This window comes from Cuculus canorus, chromosome Z (assembly GCF_017976375.1).
Source record: "Cuculus canorus isolate bCucCan1 chromosome Z, bCucCan1.pri, whole genome shotgun sequence".
In the NCBI taxonomy this organism is placed as follows: domain Eukaryota; kingdom Metazoa; phylum Chordata; class Aves; order Cuculiformes; family Cuculidae; genus Cuculus; species Cuculus canorus.
Window position 1 is genome coordinate 57,876,055 of NC_071441.1, and position 22,503 is coordinate 57,898,557.

A 22,503-nucleotide genomic window follows, 5' to 3' on the forward strand; every position below is an offset into this window, starting at 1 on the left:
TTTGCAGATCCTTCCCTTACATATTGAGTGGTCAAGTATTTGTCACCTGTACAAATAACATTTTTCAGTAAATTTATTTAGTATACTCTCAGAAACTCAATAAAATGTTAAGAAAACTATTTCTATAACATCAGTCAATGAAATACTGAATTCACCAGCCTTTAAAAAATTCCCATATTTAAAAAAAAATTTAAAGTGTAAATTTTGTTCTAAACATAGAAGTGAAAAACTAGAAGATGATACAATATTGTTACTATTTGCTCCCAGCTTAGTTAACATTTTTTTTACCTCTGAAACCAAGTTTTATAGGAAAATCACCTGGACCAAGATACGCATTTTGTAGCTGGTTATATCTTTTTATTATCTGGGAGCTGGAACACAATAATTATGTTACCAGTGGGACTCTCTCCTCAAACTATGGATCTTGCAACCTTCTGAATAAGGAACATTTTAAAGTGTTTTTTGACATAAAATATGATACCTGTATACAGTGATCTGTGCTATTTGATTTTTACAAAATGCAAGGTGTGCATTTGATCGTGTATGTGAACTTCGAAATTATGGGTCTCATCTATCTTAGATATTGCTCTGGTGGTAATTGTCCTCTGGTTGGAGGGAAAGCTGCCCCAAAAAGCTCCCCTCTGCCATCTTAGTTTATCCAAATGATAGACTAAGTAGGTCAGAAGTGACTGTGAAGGACAATGAATAGTAGAAAGGTGGCACTTTTTTCATGAATGTGTAATGTAGTTTGCTGCCTTTTGTGAGGAATTTTAGTACTTCTAGTTGAAGTAAATACTATAAAAGCAGAAAAAAAATCAATTAGATAAATGAAGGGATTTAAAAGTATTACTAACTCAAAAAAACATGAAGCCAATGCCCAAAATATACGAGGGTCAGCTGAAGTAAAAACGTTTAATCTCTGTACTGTATTATTACTTTTTCCCTCGCCTTTTCTGGAGCATGTGTACCTATAAGAAATGCTATAGCCACAGATAATAATCATGCTGCCGGTTGAGGTATCGTACCTAGGATTAGCCGGGGCTTAGGAGAAGGACAAGGTCATTGCCAGAGCTCTCCAATTACTACGAGTATCACTACCTTTTCTAACGTGTCAAACAACGACAAGCTTTTGAAGGCTAAATCCAGCTGCAGCAGCTTCTAGATGGGTTAGCGGTAAATGAGTGACACAGAGTCTGAGAGTTTGACATTGTTTGTCAAGATAAGTTCACAATGAAGATGACTTTCATTTCCAATATAAGCTATCATAAATAGGATTGCACCTATAAACTGTGCTGCTAAATGCCTGACCCTGACAAGAGAGAGGTGTTAAGGAAAGTTAATGACAGATTCCGAGGGCTATTTGGGATAATTATTAATTGTTATTAAGTCATATCTTTAGTTGATTTTGTTTCAATTTTTTAGAGTCGTAGTTGAAGTTACAGTGTTTCTTTAATTAACAGGGCCTTGGGGTTGCTAACCTGTCAAAGGGCTGCACTGTTTGTTTCCTAGCAATGTTTTTCAACATTTATGCAATAAGATTCACTGGGTGGAGAGAAACCCTTTAACTAGAGGGCTCACAAGCTGAATGTTATGTGTTTACTCTTTAGCATAATTTGATTCCTGCTTCTCAGATAAACAAAAAATGACTTGATAATTCTCTCTCTCAGGGGCAGGGAGGGTAGAAAGGGAAGAAAAGAAAAGTCTGAGCTCAATATGGCAGCTTCACAGTAAAATTCACAGGATCCCCTTGAATTTGGCTCAAAATGCTTAAGGAAGCTCTGGGGTATTCTGCCAGTAAGTCATGGAACAATTAGTTGCTTCTGGAAACTCTATTTCTTCCCCACTGTTCATTAAGCACATGGGCTCCTTTTTCTTACCTACCCCTAATTATCAGGATCTGGAAAGAAGCTGATGAAATCCAGCCTTTTCTTGCTTTAATCTGGGTGCAAATCCTGTTGCAGGGAGTGAATCTGACTGCAGGGCATGAGCCTCTCATGCTCCTAGACACTGTAGCACATGGCTAGGTACCCTGCCAGGGAGCACAACATTGCATGGGTGGGGTGCTCCAGCCTGGGATGCTACCAGGCTGTAGAGATCGCTGTGAAGTGAAGGCTTGGAAGTGAAGGTCACTTTTTAAAGTTATGGACTGAAACTTTTGGGGTTTTATGTCAAAAGCAGTGGGACCAGCAGGTCAAGGTAGGGGATTGCGCCCCTCTACTCGGCTCTCATGAGACCTCACCTGCATTTGATTCTGGAGCCCTCAGCACAGGAAGAACATGCATCTGTTAGAACAAGTTCAGAGGAAGCCGCAACGATGATCAGAGAGCTGGACCATCTCCTATGCAAGGACAGGCTGAGAGAGTTGAGGTTGTTCAGCTTGGAGAAGGGAAGGCTTTGGGGAGGCCTTAGAGCAGTTTCCAGTACTGAAAGGGGCTCCAGGAAAGCTGGGGAGGGGCTTTTCACAAGGGCCTTAATTGATAAGAGGAGGGTGAAAGGCTATAAATTGGAAAGGGGGCGGTTTAGGTTAGACATTAAGAATAAATTCTTTGCTATGAGAGTGGTGGGGCCCTGGCCCAGGTTGCCCAGAGAAGTGGTGGCTGCCCAACCCCTGGAGGTGTTCAAGGCCAGGTTGGATGTGACTTTGAGCCCCTGATCCAGTGGGAGGTGTCCCTGCCCATGGCAGGATGTGGAACTGGATGGTCTTTGAGGTCCTTTCCAACCCAAACCATTCCATGATTCTGTGATTCTGAAGGAAATGCAGCAGCACAGCCCTGTGGATTTGGTAGCAAATTTGGCAAGCCCTGACTTATAACATGCAAATGACTGGAGAAGAGTACGCAACAAAGTTAGCATTTGTAAGCTTTTCTTCTCAAAGGAAACTGAAACTTATAAAACTAGTGTAAAGTATTTACATCTCCCCAGAATTGTAAATTAGAGTCATTTACTCACAGTCCTTCAGAAGAAGCATCTCAGTACTGCCTGAGTCCTTATCCTCCTCTGCCCAACGCTCTGCCTTTTTGCAGTACATACAGTGAAGTGTCTTAAAAAATTTGCCATTAACCAAATGTCAAAGTTGCATTTCTTGCAAAGACTTAAACCAACGGATCAAATAGCCTTCTCATCCTCTCTTTAGCCCTTTGGTATCAATAACTTTGGATAATTTCTTACCTTGTTTTTCTTAATGGTCATGTAAATAATTTTCATATAAAAAGGTCCCAATAGGAATACAACATTGTAGAAGATGTATAGAGGATACTAAAGTCCTTTGAAATAAGACTGTTCTCAAATGTGCATCTGACTTATTTAATATGATTGGTTGGTATTTAGATTTCAAAAAATCCACCTCCCACCCAACCAAAAAGTTCATTTTTTTCCTTTCTGTTTCAGAAGCTGATTTTAAAAGTGAGAGGTTTTTTTGTGTCCTACAGGAAGGGCTTTTAAAGAGAAATTTATACCCTGAAGTTGATGGAATTCTTACCTTGGTATTACTAACTAAACATGAGAAAGACCCAACTTCCGCCAAGAAAAGATAACACGCCAGTTTTACTAATTACATATTTTGTGTAGAGACAGTGATTCAGAAGAAGCAGCTGACTGTACTTTTACCTACTAGGGATACAACCTGCAATCAGAAAGTTAGTCTTGCAGACAGGGTGGGATAGGATTGTACCCTTTCCTATAATACTCAAATAGTACAACCATAACAGTATATTGGAGAATTCCAATGTGAAAAATTCAAATTGTGTTTTGTTATGGTGTCCAATATCCTTCTGTTATCAGAAATCAAATTTAATCCTTTAAGGCTGCATTTCACAGAGCTCATCACGCAAACGCTTTTGCTGAGTCACTCAGCTCTGAAGTCTAGACACAAACATGCAAAAAAACTCCATAAGCCCCTCCTAATACATACTTTCAGTCTGAGTTTCTGCTCTCTTGACAGCAATCCTGTGTGACTCAGGTTGGTTCTTTTTTAGGGAACTCATGGTTGTTTTCCTTCCTGGGGAATTTGTATACCTGTGAAGCTGTGCTGAGATTTAGCTGAGAGCAGCAATATTTTCCAAACACAGGCACAGGGAGAGAGAGAAAAAATGTGGGGGCAGGGGCTTTACTGGCATTTTTTTGCCTCTCTACTTTCAGACAGTTTACTAATTATATGTACTGTGAATTTACTGTGCTGTTAGCAGATTCTTTGTGGGATTATGTTTTTTTTTCTCATGATCTAAGTTATTCATTCCCTACAACACAAAGTTGAGTCTTTCTTTAAGGGAAGAGAATGTGCTTTGCATTTATTCTCTTTTTTTATCCCCTCCTTTTTTTCTATAAAGGCTCCCATAAGCTTTAAAATTGAGACAGTCCTGACAGAAGTGGTACTAATTCCATGCTGATCACAAACCAAATGAGAGCGTGTTTACAGGAGACCACTGTCCTGGAGGCACTCAGCTTCGAGATATCTGTTTTCTGCCTTTCTTGGAGATATTCTGACCCCAGGTAAATTCTTTTCCAGGAGATACAGTATTCTGCCATTACTGATATCATTCCAGCTTGGCATAGAAACAGATGTTTGGTCCAGAAGCTCGATGTATGTGCCCTCATTGTCCATAGCTCTTGCATTTTTTTCTCGCTTTTCTTTAGCATGTAACAGGTTGTTGCATGTGCTTCATTTTATAGTTCATTAGATCTGCGTGTAGCCTCTCCCAAAAACTTGTATGCCAGTGTATATTCATGAAATTTGCATAACAAATGAATAATATACCACATCAGGGGAGAACATCCTGTATCGGAAAGATATTAAGGTGTTCTGGATACTTGTCCTGATATCAGTAGCCTTTCACCTCATCTAACAATGGCACTGCTTTTTAATTTATGGTCCTTCAAGAATCCAAACTAATAATGTGCTAGGCAAAAGTTGCCATAGGTGGACATCTAACCAAAACTCAACAATGGATATAAATGATAAAAATATTTATAATAACTCCATTGTGCTCAAGTACTTTTTTAACTGCCTTTATAGGATTTATGAGCAGCTACTCTGTTGGGTGGGTTGAGAAAAAGTATCTGCTTCCCCCTACAGCGTGATCATTTGTTTAACGACTTGTTCACCACTGCTGTTTCTGTAAAACCTGAACTGCTGCCCTCCCTCTTACACTAAATAGTAAACACATTTCCCTGCTCAATTTTCATCATGGTGACAATGAGCCACGATGCTACAAAACTCGAATGACCTCCTCTTTTTTAACAGTGTCGCAACATTTTTTTACCGGTAATGAGCAAGCTCTTGATTGTTTGCCTTTGGGTCTAGGCTGAGACTTTAAAGTTCAAATTTAATGCAAAGCCACCTTAAGTGAGCTTTTTATGAGTTTCTGCACTATTTTTCCTTTTTTTTTTTTTTTTTAATGACTTGGACATCTCACTGCTACAATTATTGAATGGTAGGAAAGAATTCAACCGCATCAGAGGTAGGGAAATCAGAGTCGTCTAATTCAAATATTGCACTTAAACTGAAAGCAAATTAAATAACGGTCTGAATTAACAACATTGAACCTAAAATGCAGAGGAGAGGTACTTTTCTACTGAAAGTGTGTAATCAGGATGAAGAGACAAGGTGAGGTGTATACTGGTGTACAGCAATACCTGTGTAATAAGTAACTTTTTTTTTTTTGAGTCTGTTTTTGTTTTGTTATAGTTTTCTTTTTAATGATTTTAGAGCAGTTAGATTCTGTCCTTGTGGAAAGGGCACAATTTTCTCATCTTTTCTCATTTGGGTTTATGTAAGCTGACATTTGCTGTGCCATTTCTCTCACTCTTAGCTATTTAAAGGTGCTTGCCCAAAGAATCCTTTTGGGAACTGGCTTTCTAAACTCAGGGCTGATGTTGCTTTCTGGGTGAAACCTTCTAACCTCTTCAAAGAAACGACAGGTTTGACCCCCAAAGCCCTTATTTATAAAAACTGTTCACAAGGTGACCATCCTGCATGACCTGTGGAATATACCATGCACTATTTTTAGATGCTACAGAATGCACTCAAGGGCAAATGACACAGTTCATGATTAACAAAGGATTCTTGTAGAAGTATCATTCAATATTAAGCTGTGTAAATGGACCCAAAGGAAAGAACATCAAAAAAGGCAGAGGTTTGAAGAGTGTCCAAGTTCTTGGGTGCCATGAAGTACTGATTTTTTTACCACTGTAACTAAACAAAAGCAATTCTAATTTTATAGGTTAAATTAAATGCTTTGGTTTTACAACTATACAAGTGTGTGTGTATGCACACACATACATAAACCTAAATATCCTAGCTTGTACACACTGTAATTTCATGAAAGTCTAAATGTGCTTCTTTTTCAGTCAATTTTCCACAGAAAAGGGTCATCCATATGTATCAACTGACTGTTAGCATGATTTAAGCAAATAAATACACACCAAAAATCAATGGTCCAAGTGTAAATTGGGAACAAACATAGAAATAAATGCACCTTGAAGATAAAAAATGACAAAGAGCTTTTTGGTCTGCTGCACATGGGTTAAAAAGTCTCTCTGTAAGTAGTTAATAAGAGCATAAGTTAAACAGAAAACAAGACTTAAGGGTCTGTGATCAGGACAGAGAATCAGAAACAAATCCTGTATTTCAACATGGCCTTCTCCTGAGTTAAACAAATGACTTAAATGGTCAAATACAAATATCTTAATAACTGGATGACTGTTAGACAAGAGTACTAGAAGAACTTCAGTATTTAAAGTGGTTTAGCAAAATCCCCCCTCCTTCTCGAGATTGTTTAAATTCCAAGTGATATATTATGTGTTTAGCTATTAGAAGAACTAAGAAATACTTAGATGATCAAATACAATGCTGTGTGGCTATTTAATCTAAAAAATGAGAAACTCAGTCATTAATCTAACTTTTTTGCTGGTGAATTAGTACATTAGGACTTGAAAAACTCACAGTGCTTTGCAAACAGTGGTTGATATCTCATGATATAGCTCTCCAACAGTTACTAAACTTGCAGTGCCTTTTTATAGCATTGTGCAACTGGGCAATTTTGTTTTTTTTATCTGACCTTTTAACTTTTGCTTTGATCTGGAGAAATTTGAAATGCTAGGCAGGCATTTAAATACTTTTGTGATGAAGAATTATAATGCTTTGTTGTCCTTTGAGAGTTTTGATATTCCTATTTTAAACATCAGCTTTTAAGAATTTAAACTCACTAGTAGAATGTACTCCTTTACTGAAATTTGGCATAAGCATCCCAAACTAAGACACCGTATGTTTTCTTTTTATATATAGATATATAGACGCACTGTACAAATTGTAATAATATAAGCATAATCTCATAGATTAGAAGTGTTATTTTTAAATAGAAATGCCTCCACCCTTAAGTTAAAAGCAAAATTCAGAGACTTACCTAAAAGGTTTAAAAGTAATTATTTCCAAATCTCTCTCTCTCTGCACACATACTTCCATTTTTTTGACTATTATCAGTTATTCTTGCATCAGCTGCAAGAGTTTTTTCTGGAAATTTTCAGTTGTGCTGGCCTATGCTTTCAGCAGATCTCACCGGTTAAATAGGGTCAGCTCTGTTCTTTCTACGGCCAAGGGAGAAATAATGGTGCTGATTCACCCTTTCCTCTAAATCGATATTAAGCTCAGTGGTGTGTTAGAAGTGAAGCTATTCTTTTTAAGTAGGTCAAAACAAGATCTTGATTGCTTCTGACTTAAGGAATCCTTGATACATTTTGGATGTGGAAGGCTATGTCTCAAAGCCAGATTAAAATTTTGAGATAGCTTTCTATTGCCTTAAATTATCCTTATGGAATCAATTAGCCCTGATGCTCTGTCCTAAAAGTTTGACAACAGAGCCATGTGTTCGTATGGATGTTACAATTCACCCTTAGGAAAGCCCTGAAAGCTGGTTTTTTTGGTACCTGTAACATTAGTTTTGATTACTTTTTTTTCAAACTGTGATACATTTGAAGAAAGCAAACACTGCTTTGAAAATGTAAAGGAAGTGGTGAAATTGTCACATTTTTAGAAGGCAAGTCTTTTTCAGCAGTTTTCGCTTTTACAGCTTTAATAATTTTACATGGGTAACCCTCTAGAAAACAGATATCTTTGAAAGGTTGGCTCATTTAGAGATACTGAAATGCAAAAAAAAGTCTTTTTCCATGTTCCATATATTTTTTTCATAGTTTTCAAACAATTAATTGACATGCCACTGTGTATGTCAGTGATGCAGTATGATTAGGAATGCGTATGTAGCCTCAAAAACAAGACAACAATGAGAAGGTGTTCACAGATGAGACGAGAAAACAAGCAAATCTTCAGAAAAATCTTGGTTAGAATAACGTAAGTAGATTTTAATTCTTTGATTAAAGGAAAGGTAACTTGGGATTTTTTGTTTCTGCGTATCTCCAAGAGAGCACAGCAGCATTCAGTGAAATCAACAGGATTTGAAGCAAACCATTTAATGGAGTATATACCTAGTTGAGGATCCAAACTGTACAAAGCAATGATTTAAAAACTGAAGATATTTTTGAAAATCTGTCATTTTTTCTCGCTTTAGCCAGGGACCAGCGTGAAAGGTGAGTGTTTGTTTCTCTGTAGCTGAGTTCTCGCACCTTTTTCACTTAAATCAATGATAGTTCAATGATTGATGTCACTTCAAGGGACAGAAAACAGGGCTAAATGAGCCTCTCATGTAATCTGGTATGACATCTACATTTCCTTCTTGGAAATTCTCTGTCATGGTAAACAAAGTTTTCCGACACTGTGTTTTATTCTAATGGTTTCCCTGAGGTTGTAGGAGTAGGGCAAACATGGTATTTGAAGAGAGAACTTTGCTTTACATGATGAATACATATAAACTGAATAAAAGTCAGTTATCCGTTATTTCAGATACTTTATATATTAGTGTTTTTTCCAAAATAAAGCTGAAAACCCACACATAGCTAAGGGAGAAGTACTAGTGAGCCAAAAAATTCCCTTAAAGCGTTGTTGGAAATGCACCACAGAAATAATTCAAGAATTCTGTTTACATTCAGGAGCAGGAGTGGCAGATATTTCATGGAAGATATTAATTTCTGCATGGTATTTTGTTCATTCTTGTCAGCAGAAGTAGGGGCAAGCAATGAGAATTGCTAGATAGATCATTAATTCTAAATGCAAAAAGGTAAGTCTCCCCCCCATGTGAAAGATGGTCTTATTTCTTAGAAAATAATTGATCTGTACAAAAAAGGAAAGTTTTAACATCTCTTTTGCCCTGTCCAACTTAGGGCTGCTAATAGGGGAAGAGACTGTTATGTGCAGAAGGATGGCTGTGCAATGAAATTTCTCTCCTGTAATAAGCAGTCCTAAACAAATTCAACAGGAAATTAGTCCTACCATACAACACACTCAGAATCTATTTGTGAACAGTGCTGGGCTGCTCACTTTGCAATGATTTCATTCATTTAACACTACTCAACATCTTGCAAGACTCAACTTACTGCAAGATCAGGCTCCAAGTTCTTAAAACTAATCTTTGTAAGAACTTCTTACAGCATATCTTTGGGTGACAATGCAGGAAAAAAAAATCACAGCCAGCAGTTATGTTTTGCATACGATTCCAAGGAACTGCTAATGAGCTACACAACTTTCTTTGGAAGGAAAAAAACATAAAAGATGAAAAAGGGCTTATGAAACATTTTTGGCAGCTTCTTCAAACTATTTCAGAAAAAATGCTGGGAAAGGTTAAATGCCTTAGAATGGGTACTTTTGACATTTGCCCTTATATCTCGCTGAAATTCTATCAACGTTTTTTTCATGTTTTTAACCTCATGTGTCAAACGCGCAACAGAAGAAAAGCCCTGCGAGGAACCCAAGATATAGCAAAGCCTTAGTGGCTGCACTACCCACTATTTTTGAAAGGCTATGTAGGTTTGGATCCCTTCTGGTGGGTTTGAGGAGGGGGGAAGGTATTTCTCACATTGTTTTGAACTACAAGCTGGCTGTAGTACTCCATGTTTTCTTTAAGTGTGATTTCAACGAGGTCTGTGTTCTGTCTGCTGTGATGTATCTCAGTGCAAACAGCTCCCTGTTAGCCATTATGTACCTATTAGCACTGATTACTTTCTGATAGCTCTTCACCAGTTGGTTTCACTCACTTTGACAGATTTGGTGCTTTGTTTAACCTTTAAACTAGTGGGGCAATAACATTGCTGACAGAATTGGAGAAATAATTAAGGAAAACTTAGCCAAGGCATAAGAAAACAACTGTAACAAGGCAGGTCTTTCTGGTGGGTTTGAGAAGTTGTCAGGTGACATGCAGGAAAAGGATGAAACATCTATTGCAATGGCAATTGCACAGTACAGCATAATTATGTGTATTTCCAGTTTAATCTACAGGAATCCAGTTTAAAGAGATTATTACTGCTTTACTAATCCAATTTTTTTTCTCTCTATAGGCCAGGAGATAATTTTTTTCCATGTTTGTTACGGAATGTATAACAACAATGAGAATACTAATAATTTAGAGAGTACTTCTGTTTTGATTTATAGAGGAAAAAGAAAGCCTCAGTATTTTTGAATGCTGTCTGTAAAACTGTTTCAAGAAATGACAACTCAAACCCAAACATTTTATCTGCTAGTGTTACAAAGCAACTTGAAGATTAACATGTATAAAAGATCAGATAATAATAATAATAATAATAATAATAATAATAATAATAATAATAATAATAACAATAAAGTCCTTTTCCCCAAAGCTCTCCATCCACCCAGTTTATGTTTGACAGTGCTTTGGAGGAAATGTCTTTGGGTGAAATTCACTTCACTCCCACTGAGCCTTTACTAAGATATGAAGTCCCAAGCAGGAATGAATTAAAGCTGGAACATTTCAGTCATTAATACATAGGTAATACATTAGAAACAACTTCTAAACTGATGCAGTTATTGGGTTTCTGTATTGTCATAAACAGGCTTAAACCTCACTTTACATTATTGCACCAAGCTGCCAACTGCAAAGCTTCGTCCTGAAGTTCTGCAAGATAATCCAAGGGCTGGAGTACCTCCCATAGGAGGACAGGCTGAGAGAGTTGGGGTTCAGCCTGGAGAAGAGAAGGCTCTGGGGAGAACTTATAGCAGCTTCCAGTACTGAAAGGAGTTCCAGGAAGGCAGAGGAGGGGCTCTTGATCAGGCAGTGCAGAGACAGGGTGAGGGGGAATGTTTTTAAGCTGAAAGAGGGGAAATGTAAGTGACATTTTAGGAAGAAATCTTTTCCTGTGAGGGTGGTGAGGCCCTGGCCCAGGTTGTCCAGAGGAGTTGTGGCTCTCTCATCCCTGGAGGGGTTCAAGGCCAGGTTGGATGGGGCTTTGAGCAACCTGATCCAGTGGGAGGTGTCCCTGCACATGGCAGGGGCTGGAATTGGATGGGCTTTAACATGCCTTCCAACCCAAAGCATTCTGTGAATCTATGATAAGAGTAGGACATCTTGAGAGAAAAATAAGCTGAAGGGAAGCTGATATGCTAGGTTGGTAGTAACTGCATAGACAAGTAGCTTTAAATTATTGCTGCTTGGAGGAACAACACTCCTCTCAACTTTGAGAGAGGTTGTCTTTCCATGAAGGACTGTTTGTTGGGCAGAACAGCATTTATTTTCCTCTAGCTCTTGAGACATTGCATGCCAAACGCTCAGAGGGGCTTCTTCCATTAGCTGGAACTTGCCTATTTCTAAGGCGTCCTTGCTCTCTGCAGCCCTGCACAGACTAGCAGGACTTCTCACATGGCTCAGACCTTGTGTGGGAGTGGCAGTGCTCACATTGACTATATCAGAGTTCTTTCACTCTTCAAAAATTTGATGATTTCCTCTCTTTAATAAAGTAAGGAGCTGTCTTTTTCATTTGAAAGAATGTTCTGATTCGGCAGACTCTTAACCCAAAGAAACAAAGAGGGCATTCACAGCAACTGTTGTACACCTTCAGCTACTTCAAAGACAACCATCTACTTTAAATCTAGTTAATTTTCACAAATGAGTTTTTACGTTGCCACTCTTTTTTACTGAGAGTGATTTGACTTGTTTTGAAAGAAATATAGTGCTCCCTTTTATGATCAGCATATGTTCAGGTTTATGATCAGCATAATTTTCATGACAGCTTAGTGAAGAAGCAGACTTCTGAAAGGCAGCCTGGTATTCAGCAACTATTACAGCTCATGAAATCCACATCTTTAACTGGCTCAAGATAGGCAACCTCCAGCAGAACCTTTTCTGGACGTTTTCTTGTGATCATCTTTTTTTTCCCCTTCTTTCTTGTATTTAAATAACTCAGTTAAGACTGGAATTAGTCATAATCTTTTTGACTTTCTATCAGCTGTGCACTGGCATGTAAATTACAGAGCCTGGAAAACGTGTTTTATTGCTTCATGCAGATAATTAAAACCTAAATAATATTCCAATACAGTAGCCAAAACAGTCTGCATGATCATTAATATTTGAAGAGTTTGTAAGTAATTAAAATATAAAACATTCATTATTTTCCTCAGGTTGACTAGTGCATTACATGATGTGATGTATTTATGATCCATATCCCTTGCTTTAGTTGTACCTTCTTTGTCCGTGATAATAACTAAAACAGGCTATTTACCCTTTTTGTTAGATGTAGGATACTGACATCAAGCAAGCAGCACAGTTGTCTCTTAATTAAGTGTGGTAACCAGTCTAATTTAGTATCCTTTCATCAGTCATTTATCATCACTTTTACTGCTCATAGTATTATTTCTTATGTTAATTGCCAACTGTAATGCTTCTAAACTACATAACTGCATAAATATTTCCTAGCAAAGAGGTCAGCGTTTCTCACAGCTCATTTTAAAAATATTCCATAGCGTGCATGGCATCAGAAACCTAAAGTAATGTAATTTGTCTCTAGCCAGGTAGACACGGCATATTTCATGGGTTCTACACTTTATTAGCTTCAGCAATTGGAGTAGTCAAGAGAAGGAAGACATTAAAGATAAGATAATACCCAGGCCCAGTAAAGAGGGAAATCCTGAGCTCTCCCCTCATTCTTCTATACAGTATCTGGAAACTAGAAAGGCTTTTGGCATTACATTTTTCACCTTGGTGCATTAAGGTCTCTTGACGAATACAACATCATGTAAAGGAAATGAGAATGATATTTCCCCCACTACAGTATGCGAATTTGAAATCATCTTTATCTCATTGTGAAGTGTACAACATGCTTGACACCTCAAGAGGGTGCGCTTATAATGAGGGTAGGGATAAAGCTATCAAGAATTGTGTTAATTAGGGGATTATATAGCAGTTCTTGTAGCAAGAAGCAGGAGCATGCAGAAATACATATTAGACTGGTTTAAAGAGAGCTTTATTATTAAAGATGCAGGTACTATTGCTCGTGGTGAAAACCAAAAGTATTTATTTTGATAGAGCAGATCAGAAATATGACAGGAATAAATGTAATTGGGTCATTACATGTAAACTAAAATCCCCTTCCCTAACTGCAGGGGTAGAGCACTTATACAGGAATTCATAAACCACAGACCAAATGGAGTGGTTAGAGATCAGCAGCCACATGAATTTCTCAGTAAATGTCTCTCACCTCATTGCCACTTTTTTCAGTACTCCATATGCTAGATTGCAAACTACAGATTTAGCCCTTTTGCCCAAAGGCATCCGAACCTGTGAAAAGCCTAGCTGAAGCCGTGTCTATTGTTCATTGACAGCTTGTCAATTTACTTCCAGGCAAAATAACTCATAAACATGATAAGTAAGGCAGATAAAACAAGAATTCTTTCACACTTTACAACTTTACTGCAAAAATGCCTTATTTTTCATAAATGTGTGAAATCTCCCCTCAGAATTGTGACTGTGCATTGAACTTTAAAACTGTGTGGAAACCGTGCATGCATCTCACGATTTCTGTCTATAATAAGATGAATGTTAAATATTAAAGATGCATTAAAAGTGATAAAATGAAAGATATTCAAAGGTTCAACAACATTCTCATATTGCTAGCTATTTTTCCTGAGTTAATAAAAGTTCATTTTAGGGAAAAATAACTCCAATAGACAAACGTGTGAATACTCATCTCTAAACTGACATTCGTATGTTCCTTTAATGGCTATTATATAAATCTTTCCACTTCTGCAACGATATAAAATTCTTTTACTTCATAGACAGTGGCAAAGAGCATTAAATAGAAATCAATGACTTGCCAATCTAAAATATGTTCATACAAATAGCTTCCTAGTGTTCAATAACGATGATGATATTTTTCACAAAAGATACTTAGATACATTAATTTTTTATGCATTGTCATACAGACAATTTCGCAATCATACACTCAGAGTTTATCTGACTGCACATTCGTGCACACAAATCAGTTATTCGCAAGGAAAATTTCAGTACAAGTTGCCAAAAAGCAGATACCTAAATGATGTTATTGCACATGCCATTAGGCATGTTTATAATGTTAACAATATTTTTTTTTTTTACTGAAGACAACTAGCTGTTTTCTCTTCTCCTTTTGTCCATTTCTTTGCTGTCTTTCACCATGTCCTAAGCTCATAATCCCATGGGAGCAGAGATGGTCTTTCATAGAATCATAGAATTGTTAAGGTTGGAAAAGACCTCTAAGCTCATCCAGTCCAACTGCCAACCCAACCCCACTGTGCCTACTAAACCAAGTTCTCAAGTGCCATGGCTACACATTTTTTGAACCCCTCCAGGGATGGAGACTCCACCACTGCCCCTGTCAACCTCTGCCAGGGCTTCACCACTCTGATAATAAAGAAATGTTTCCTAATATCCCATCTAAACCTCCCTCAGCACAACTCGAGGCCATTTCCTCTCATCCTCTCACTTGATACTTGGGAGAAGAGACCAACACCCATCTCGCTACAACCTCCTTTCAAGTAGCTGTAAAACACAATAAGGTCTCCCCTCAGCTTCCTCTTCTACAGACTAAACAGCCCGAGGTCCCTCACCTGCACATAAGATTTGTTCTCCAGATCCTTCACCATCCTCATTGCCCTTCTTGTTTCCCACATGAACGTGCACGTACACCAGCACATGTTACTGCTAGCATCCAATTCAGCATTGCCACGTGTGCAGTAAGTGGTGTAAAAGAGTACAACTAAAAATTTAAAAGTAACGTGCTAATTTCATAGTAGATTGCTGTTGGGTCAGTCACTGGTTCATCCAGCCGGGTGCATTGGGTCTTCTTGCTGGAGTGGCCCAGAGCCTCCCAAAGTCTTAAAAAAAGTTCCTCTGGGACTTGTTCCATTACAAAGTTTGTTCTCTGGACTCCAGTGGCTGATGGCATGGCCCATTTATATAACCCAGGGCCTGTGGTGGCCCCTGTTTTCTGAGTAGCCAGAGCCCATAAATGAACACGTGATTTTTTTTCCTGTTTTCCAGTTACGCTTTTTCACATGTGACCATGAATTATACCAAACTTCCATTTCAAGTAAGGAATTAGAGTACCCAAACATTAAAAATGCAAACAAATATTTGTGAAACATTTTCTTTTAATCCAGTCATAAAAAAAGATTCCAACTTTAAAAACAGTATTTGCATATGCATGTCTTATTAATATTAGATGATTTTTTTGCCACTTATAATTAGAAGAAAAAAGGAAAACAGAATTATGAATACATCATCATCTATTGATTCATTACAGAAATTCACTTTCTGTTTACACATCCTTTCAGGTTTTTATTACACATTCATTTTAACCAATTACAACTATAATTATAATTTACACAGCATAGTTAATCCTTTGTTTTCAGTGTTATCATTGGGTAGTATAAATCATTTGTCATTGTTTTTCAAATAACTTTATTTCACTATGGTAGAAATAATGGAAGAGAGAATTTTGGGGCTCTAGGATTCCAATAACTCTGATATACAGTGTGTGGAGTGACTTAAAGTTTAATGCTCTCTAATATGCAAACACCCACACATATTACTTTTCTGCATATATGCATTCACAAACACACACAAATTATATAGTCATAATGCTCATCACTTTCATGTAATAATACACAGAAGGTCCTCTTTTTTTTTTTCTTTTTTGTGCCTGTGTGTGTGTGTGTGTGTTAAGAGGTTGGTATTACTTGGCATCACATACCAGATGCAAAGCACTGTGACAAATGGGAAATAAAGATACACATCCCTGTTTGTCCATTACAGGCACAGATTTTACCACTAATGAAAGTACCAAGCTCCTTGGAGTATGCTAGATCATCTTACTTAACATCTCCTTTCTTGCCAGACTGCTTTCCCCATTTTACCAGACCATTTTATGAGTTTCTGGTAATAATTACTTGAAGGACGTGAAAAGAGTGGTTGGGGCTGGAGGATACTTCAGCAAAATGTTATACATACAAAGACAGTAAAAAAATGCAAAAGTAAACCAGTTTTAATTCATTTGGGACAGAGTTAAGGCAACATAAAACTTTATGCTGGTGATACCTATTGATCACCAGTCACATCTGTTAATAGTGACTTCACAAGAAAGCCAGGGAAGGACAAAGGCATGTAATGATAGGATGAAGGGGAATGGCTTTAAACTGGAGAGGGGCCAGCATAGACTAAATATAAGGAGGAAATTCTTCACTGTGATGGTGGTGAGGCCCTGCCACAAAATGCCCAGAGAAGCTGTGGGTGCCCCATCCCTGGAAGTGTTAAAGGTCAGGTTAGATAGGGCTTTGAGCAACCTGATCTAGTGGGGTGTGTCCCTGCCCATGGGAGGGACAATGGAACTGGATGATCTTTAAGGTCCCTTCCAACTCAAATCATTCTATGATTCTATGATTCTTTGATTTTATGATTCTACGATATACAGAAAGTAGAAGACTACTATTTTATAGATTTCACCGGCAGTATTTGCATGGTGCTATGTGTGCTTTCTTCTAAGAATAGCATACCACTGTTATTGTCAATGTCACCTGCAGAAACATCTTTATTAAACTATCTATTTACATGTGATCACAAATGAAGATTTTTTCATTAATAAAAGTTATGCAAAATTTTTCTTAACATCCGTCTCTTTTCATTAAAATTTTCATTCACTGATTAAAATATTGGACTTTGCCATGGGCAAATTGTGAATGAAACAACACAACATATTTGAAAAAATGAGAGGCAGAGAGATGTATTTTCATTTCACAAGCCAGGAAATAATCAGTAACCAACTGGTTGGTTCCCTTAAAAAAAAAACCAAACTCACAAGTGAATTTCAAAAACATTTTGGTCATTTGTAAGCCATTGAAAGGATTTTGAGGATGAGATATTTTTTCAAGACTTTAGTACAATCCTAAATGACAGCATGTGCTTTAAATACTCAGGAACTGCAAAATAAATAGGGAAGTTAGCACTAGTCTTTTGTACAATATGAAGAATAATATGAGTTTTAATTAAAAGTGGTTGATTTGGCATACGACTCCACTAGTTCAGAAAAGAAATACATTTATTGTAAATCAAATGACATAAGATTGATGACGTTATTGCTTTTTCATTTTTTGTTTTGTTTCTCACTAACACTTCAAAATGTCATTTAAAAATGATTTTGCTTTCACCCAAAATGTGTTTCTTAATGTTATGTAAGATGCATTTAATTTAATTTATAATTTTTGATCCATTCAGTTACAGTCTATTAGAAAACATATCAATATTTTTCAAGGGCAGTGGTAGCTGTTGGATAAATTCTATTATAAAGGGAATAGAAGGATGGAACCAAGGTATTTTTAGTTTCTTTCTGGTCTGAATGCACTGGGAATATGGAGCCTTTGATGCATCTATCTGCAACATCAGGATGGAGAATTAAAGACCTGTTAAAAGCTGGCCAAAATTCAGATTAGCGGGCTGCCTTGTAAACAACAAAGAGGAATGGCAGCTCTGGAAGACTTAGAGCTGAAATTCGGTACTAGCGTGAGTGTTGCAAATCTACTGTCTATAGTGTGAGTGTCGGTGTCAGTGCCATCAGCTGGTTCCTCCTAGACTCTGGACACTACCCTGCAGCTTCCCACCACCTAGGGCATAGGAGTAAAGGCAGATGAAAACATTTGAATTAATTACCCTCAATTACAGTTTAGTACATTGACTTTGGGGATTTTTTTTTCTTTAGTAAATCAAATTATTAAACTGCCTTATTATGACTCCCAGCGTTAATTATGTGACACTTGACAGCTTAAGCTGTATGAGTTTGATGTTCTGTAACCAACACCAATCCAAAGGGATCTCTGCTTCAGAGGAAATTTGTTTTTGTAGAGTTCTAGGTAATGGAACTTCCATGTTGTTGAAGATGTGGATAACACTGGATGGAACCCCAAACTCAGAACAATTTCAACACATTCATTCTTTTTTATTTAAGTATCCATTGGATAATGTTGCTTCTTTTCCTTCCATTCCCCTTGTGACCAGATAAATCACAAACTGTAGTTAACTGTAAGGAACTGCATTTAACTGTTTTCATGACCATTTGATTGATAAATGATAGGGAACACAAAGATTAGATATTACAGTTAATATTTTTAATAAATTATTTTTAAAAACTCATGTCTAGGTGATTCAGACCTTGATTTCTGGAAATAGGAAGTCTAAAAACAGTAGTTGACATCAGAATTATTTACAGAATTATTACTGGAAAACTTTCTAAAATTCTTACTTGGACTTGGCCTGGACAACATTGAGCTTCATAGAACTCTACTGGGCAACTTTACAAAATATTCTCCACACTTAAATCAGCACTGGCAAGGACAGAAAGCAAGATACATCCCTGTGATAAAAGTGCTAGGGAAAATAATGAAGAGGAAGGGCAGACACAGAGCAAAAACGATCAGTTTTGTCCTCTGTGTTTGACTCCACAAATATATGTCAGAGTTTTGGTCAGTTTCTGCTCCCACCTAGAAATTGCCCAATAATTCTTAAGAGGGTAGCTTAGCTGAGAAGCAGTTAAAGATCTTCTGTTAACTAAACAAATGTGTAGATTAGCTGTTGGTTAAAGTTTAGTTCATAGCAAACATTCTCCAAAATTCAGTTCTATTACCATCGTCAACGCTGTCTGCTAAAAAGTCCTTTTTTTCCCCAAGTCATATACTTTCCTCATACACTCAGAACATAGGTAAGCATTAAGTTTTGGGCCATTAATTTCCTTCTTATAGTGCATTGTGTGGATACATGGCCACCACTCCACGAAGGAGAGAAAATTACAACCTCAGCCTATTTGCATTCGGTTAGTCTATGGCACAAAGCTTAGCCACACTCCCAAAACTGTACTGCCATGGAAAAAAGAGAGGAATGAATCAGCTGGGTTTTTTCCTCCATCTTTCCCAAGTACTTTTCTATGCAAATTATTCCAGCTGAACTGGTGCATTATAAGACACTTACCCTGTAAATTTACACATTAATGCTTAATAGATAATGTAATGTAAAACCATTTATTCAGCTTCTCAGTTAAAATATTATAGCTTAAATAGACTTGTAGCAATACCTCTATTTATTTATTTTGCAGTTTTGCTCAGCCCTTTTCCTCTATTAATCTTTGTTTCAGTCAAGTCCATTTACAGAGGCTCTGGTGCTACTTCCTCTGTATTCAAACTAAAGACAAACTTCATGGTTGCAAAGAAGAGAACCCCCTAAATGTATGTGTGGAGCAGACTTTATTTGCAGAGGTAAGAGCTACTTTGAAACTGTGGTTAATGAGAAACGGAAGCTGGCATGTACAATGGCAATAAATCCTTAATGCAATGGGCAGGTTCACAGAAGTGATACTATAAACAGCATGCAGGTAAGGAAAAAGACCTGTGATCCTCCCTCTCAGCCAGGCTGGTGTTATCCACAGCTTGCTCAAGTCTGGCTATTTCTCATGTCGCAAAGAGCCAGTAACAAGCATGAGGACTGCTTTGTAGGCTATCCCAGGTACCAAAAGCCACTCTTGTCTTATCTCCAGCTGGTGTAAATCCTCTAGACCCTTTGAAGTTAGTGCAATTATGAGACTTTACTGCATCTGAGAATAAAGCTCTCTGCTTCTGATGCTCTGGAGGTCACGCAAGTGAAGGGAATGGAGATAGCAGCAAAATTACGCCAGCTACCATTCCACGTATTTGGTGCTTGTTTTGGGCTTCTCTCCCAAGCATCCCTACAAGAATTAATAAAAATCACAAAAAACTGATACACTTTCATGAGTTCTACACATTACAGGTGGGTCTTCCATGACTACCCCTTAAATATCTTTTCTCAGAGGTGTGGTAGGATGGAATAAAATCCTCAGCAACTGAAGAACTGAGAATTTACCTTTAGCTTCTCTCCAGCATGGGGAAAAAAGTAAAAATATTACTTCAGTAAACGTGCAGTTTGTCATCGCTTGAGATAAAACTTGCTGGAATTAGCATAACACTGTCTCCGCCTAACACCTCAAGGTTGTATTGTACTTGTGTCAGGGACCATGTCTAACTCACAATTTCTTCCATGACCTTGTTATCTACTAAGATATGTTTCTATGTTAAAATTTAAGATAAAAATCGCATCCTCATGGTTCCTTTTTTTTTTTTTTTTTTTTCTCTATAGCACATGGCAGGTTAAAAGGGCTTAGCTGTGTTGATTAACTATCCAAATATTTAATCAATACGGCAATAGCTAGATGCATTCTGGCTGTGAAAGACCTTGGAGAAGTCCCACTTGCCTTATTCCCCACCCCCAAGTGGGACATCAATGAACTATTACATGGTCCTTGCATATCAATGCAGAGGGGCTTAGACAAATACAACACTAATGGATAATTGTGGGTCACCTTGTCAAAATATGTTAAATGTCCCTTAAGTATTTTTTTTTCCCCTGATTAAAAAAAAAAAATGACAGTAAACTGACCTTGTTCGTATCATACAGCCTTTCAGGAAGCAAATACTACTCATTCTGCAAGTCTCTCATTGATTCATGGGTCAAAAATCCATTCCAACTAAATTACGAAAGACACATCCTCGTGGATTTATACAACCCACGGTAACTGCCTGACAAAGTGTTAAACAATTGTACTCTTTAGCGTGGGCAGAACACTTTTGCTGACACTTGTTCAGAAAATACACGCAGGGGGCCCCCGAGTGATTCATAGGCAACGGCTGAGGATCCCCGGGTGCACTGGATGTTAATGCATGGCAAAGTCAGGGAAAGTTCATCCTGTGACCACGGTGCCTGGACTCGCTCCAAGAATATGCCATTTCCAGAGAGGGCATTAACTGCGAGAGGGCCGTTGTGGGATTTGGATTCCTGCCCCTGTATTTATCTACTCACAATGTCATTAACACCCACATTGATCCCATACTGCTGCTGGTGCCGGGGCCGTGGGCGGGATTGCTTGTTTGCTGGTGTCACAAATCACAAACCAGAGAAAATCGTTCTGATAAAGATAACAACTCTGCAGCTTTGCATTGTTATAAATGAACCAGAGGAACCCTCCATACCTGCTAGCAATGCGCTATAATAAAGCTATTATTTAGAAGCTTTACCTTTGCTTTGGATGGCAGAATTAGTACTAGGAAGACTGTAACATGATTTGCACTGGGAATGTCACAATGCATTTGTCATTATTTTTCTGGTCTTGGTATGCAGCCTAAGACAATGCTGTAGGTTAAACCAGCAACAAGGACAAAACATAATTAATTAGCTAAGTATTGTCTTCATCATGAGGCTTGTTTTGAAAGGGTAAGAGAACTACACAGAGTAGCACATTTGCCTTAAATTCTAGTGTACTACACAAAGGTTACTTGAATCTACAATACAGTGGCATTATCTGCACATGAAAATATAGCTACATAAATATAGAGGCAGAAATCTGTACATACACATAAATGTGAGTATATAAAATATACATGCGGCATACATATTTTTATATTTACACACAAGCACGGACACACTATTCACAAATAACCTACTATTGTGTAGTTTAATTACATCAAACATACCAAGAAATCTCACAAGACTTACTTGTTTTGTGGTTGCACCAGGCCAAGTTGGAGGATCTAAAATAATAATCAGAAAAATAGTCACTTCATCTGCTATAGCAACTTTCTGGTCTGGATTGGTGTGGCACACAGAAGAAAAAAGTAAAATGGCTTGAAGAGGACCACACAGCAGATCAGTAGCAGTGAAACAAAATCCCATTTAGCAATGTCCCTGTCTAATGTGTAGTGGTGCTTGTGAGTGGAAATGGGTGTTCCCCATCACTCTCCTGCATCAGCTTCAAAGACTGGGAAACACTTATCTATGAAAGCTTTATGAGTAATAATTAAAAAGTCAATTGAGGCTTCAAAGAACCTGAGCCACAGGTAATATTAGGCACTAAAAAGCCTAGCTATTCATGCATGGAACATTATCCCTTTAAAACCCTTTATTTGTAAGGAATGGAGAGAGATCAAGAGAAGATTGTTTACAGCCTTCATGAAAATTCTTAAAAGCACTTAAAATCCTGCCTCCATGCTAAATTTGTCCTCAGCTCCCCTTTACTGACAGGTCCTCA

At 37.6% G+C, this 22,503-nt stretch overlaps 1 long non-coding RNA gene across 1 annotated transcript in view; it reads right to left on the reverse strand.

The window, feature by feature from the left end:
• Nucleotides 1–22,110, reverse strand: part of LOC128850420 (uncharacterized) — a 99,493-nt gene extending 77,383 nt beyond the window's left edge. Inside the window, exon 1 of the long non-coding RNA XR_008447846.1 lies at nucleotides 21,972–22,110. This is a non-coding gene — a long non-coding RNA (uncharacterized LOC128850420). The remainder of the gene's footprint in view (nucleotides 1–21,971) is intronic.
• Nucleotides 22,111–22,503: the final 393 nt, after the last annotated feature.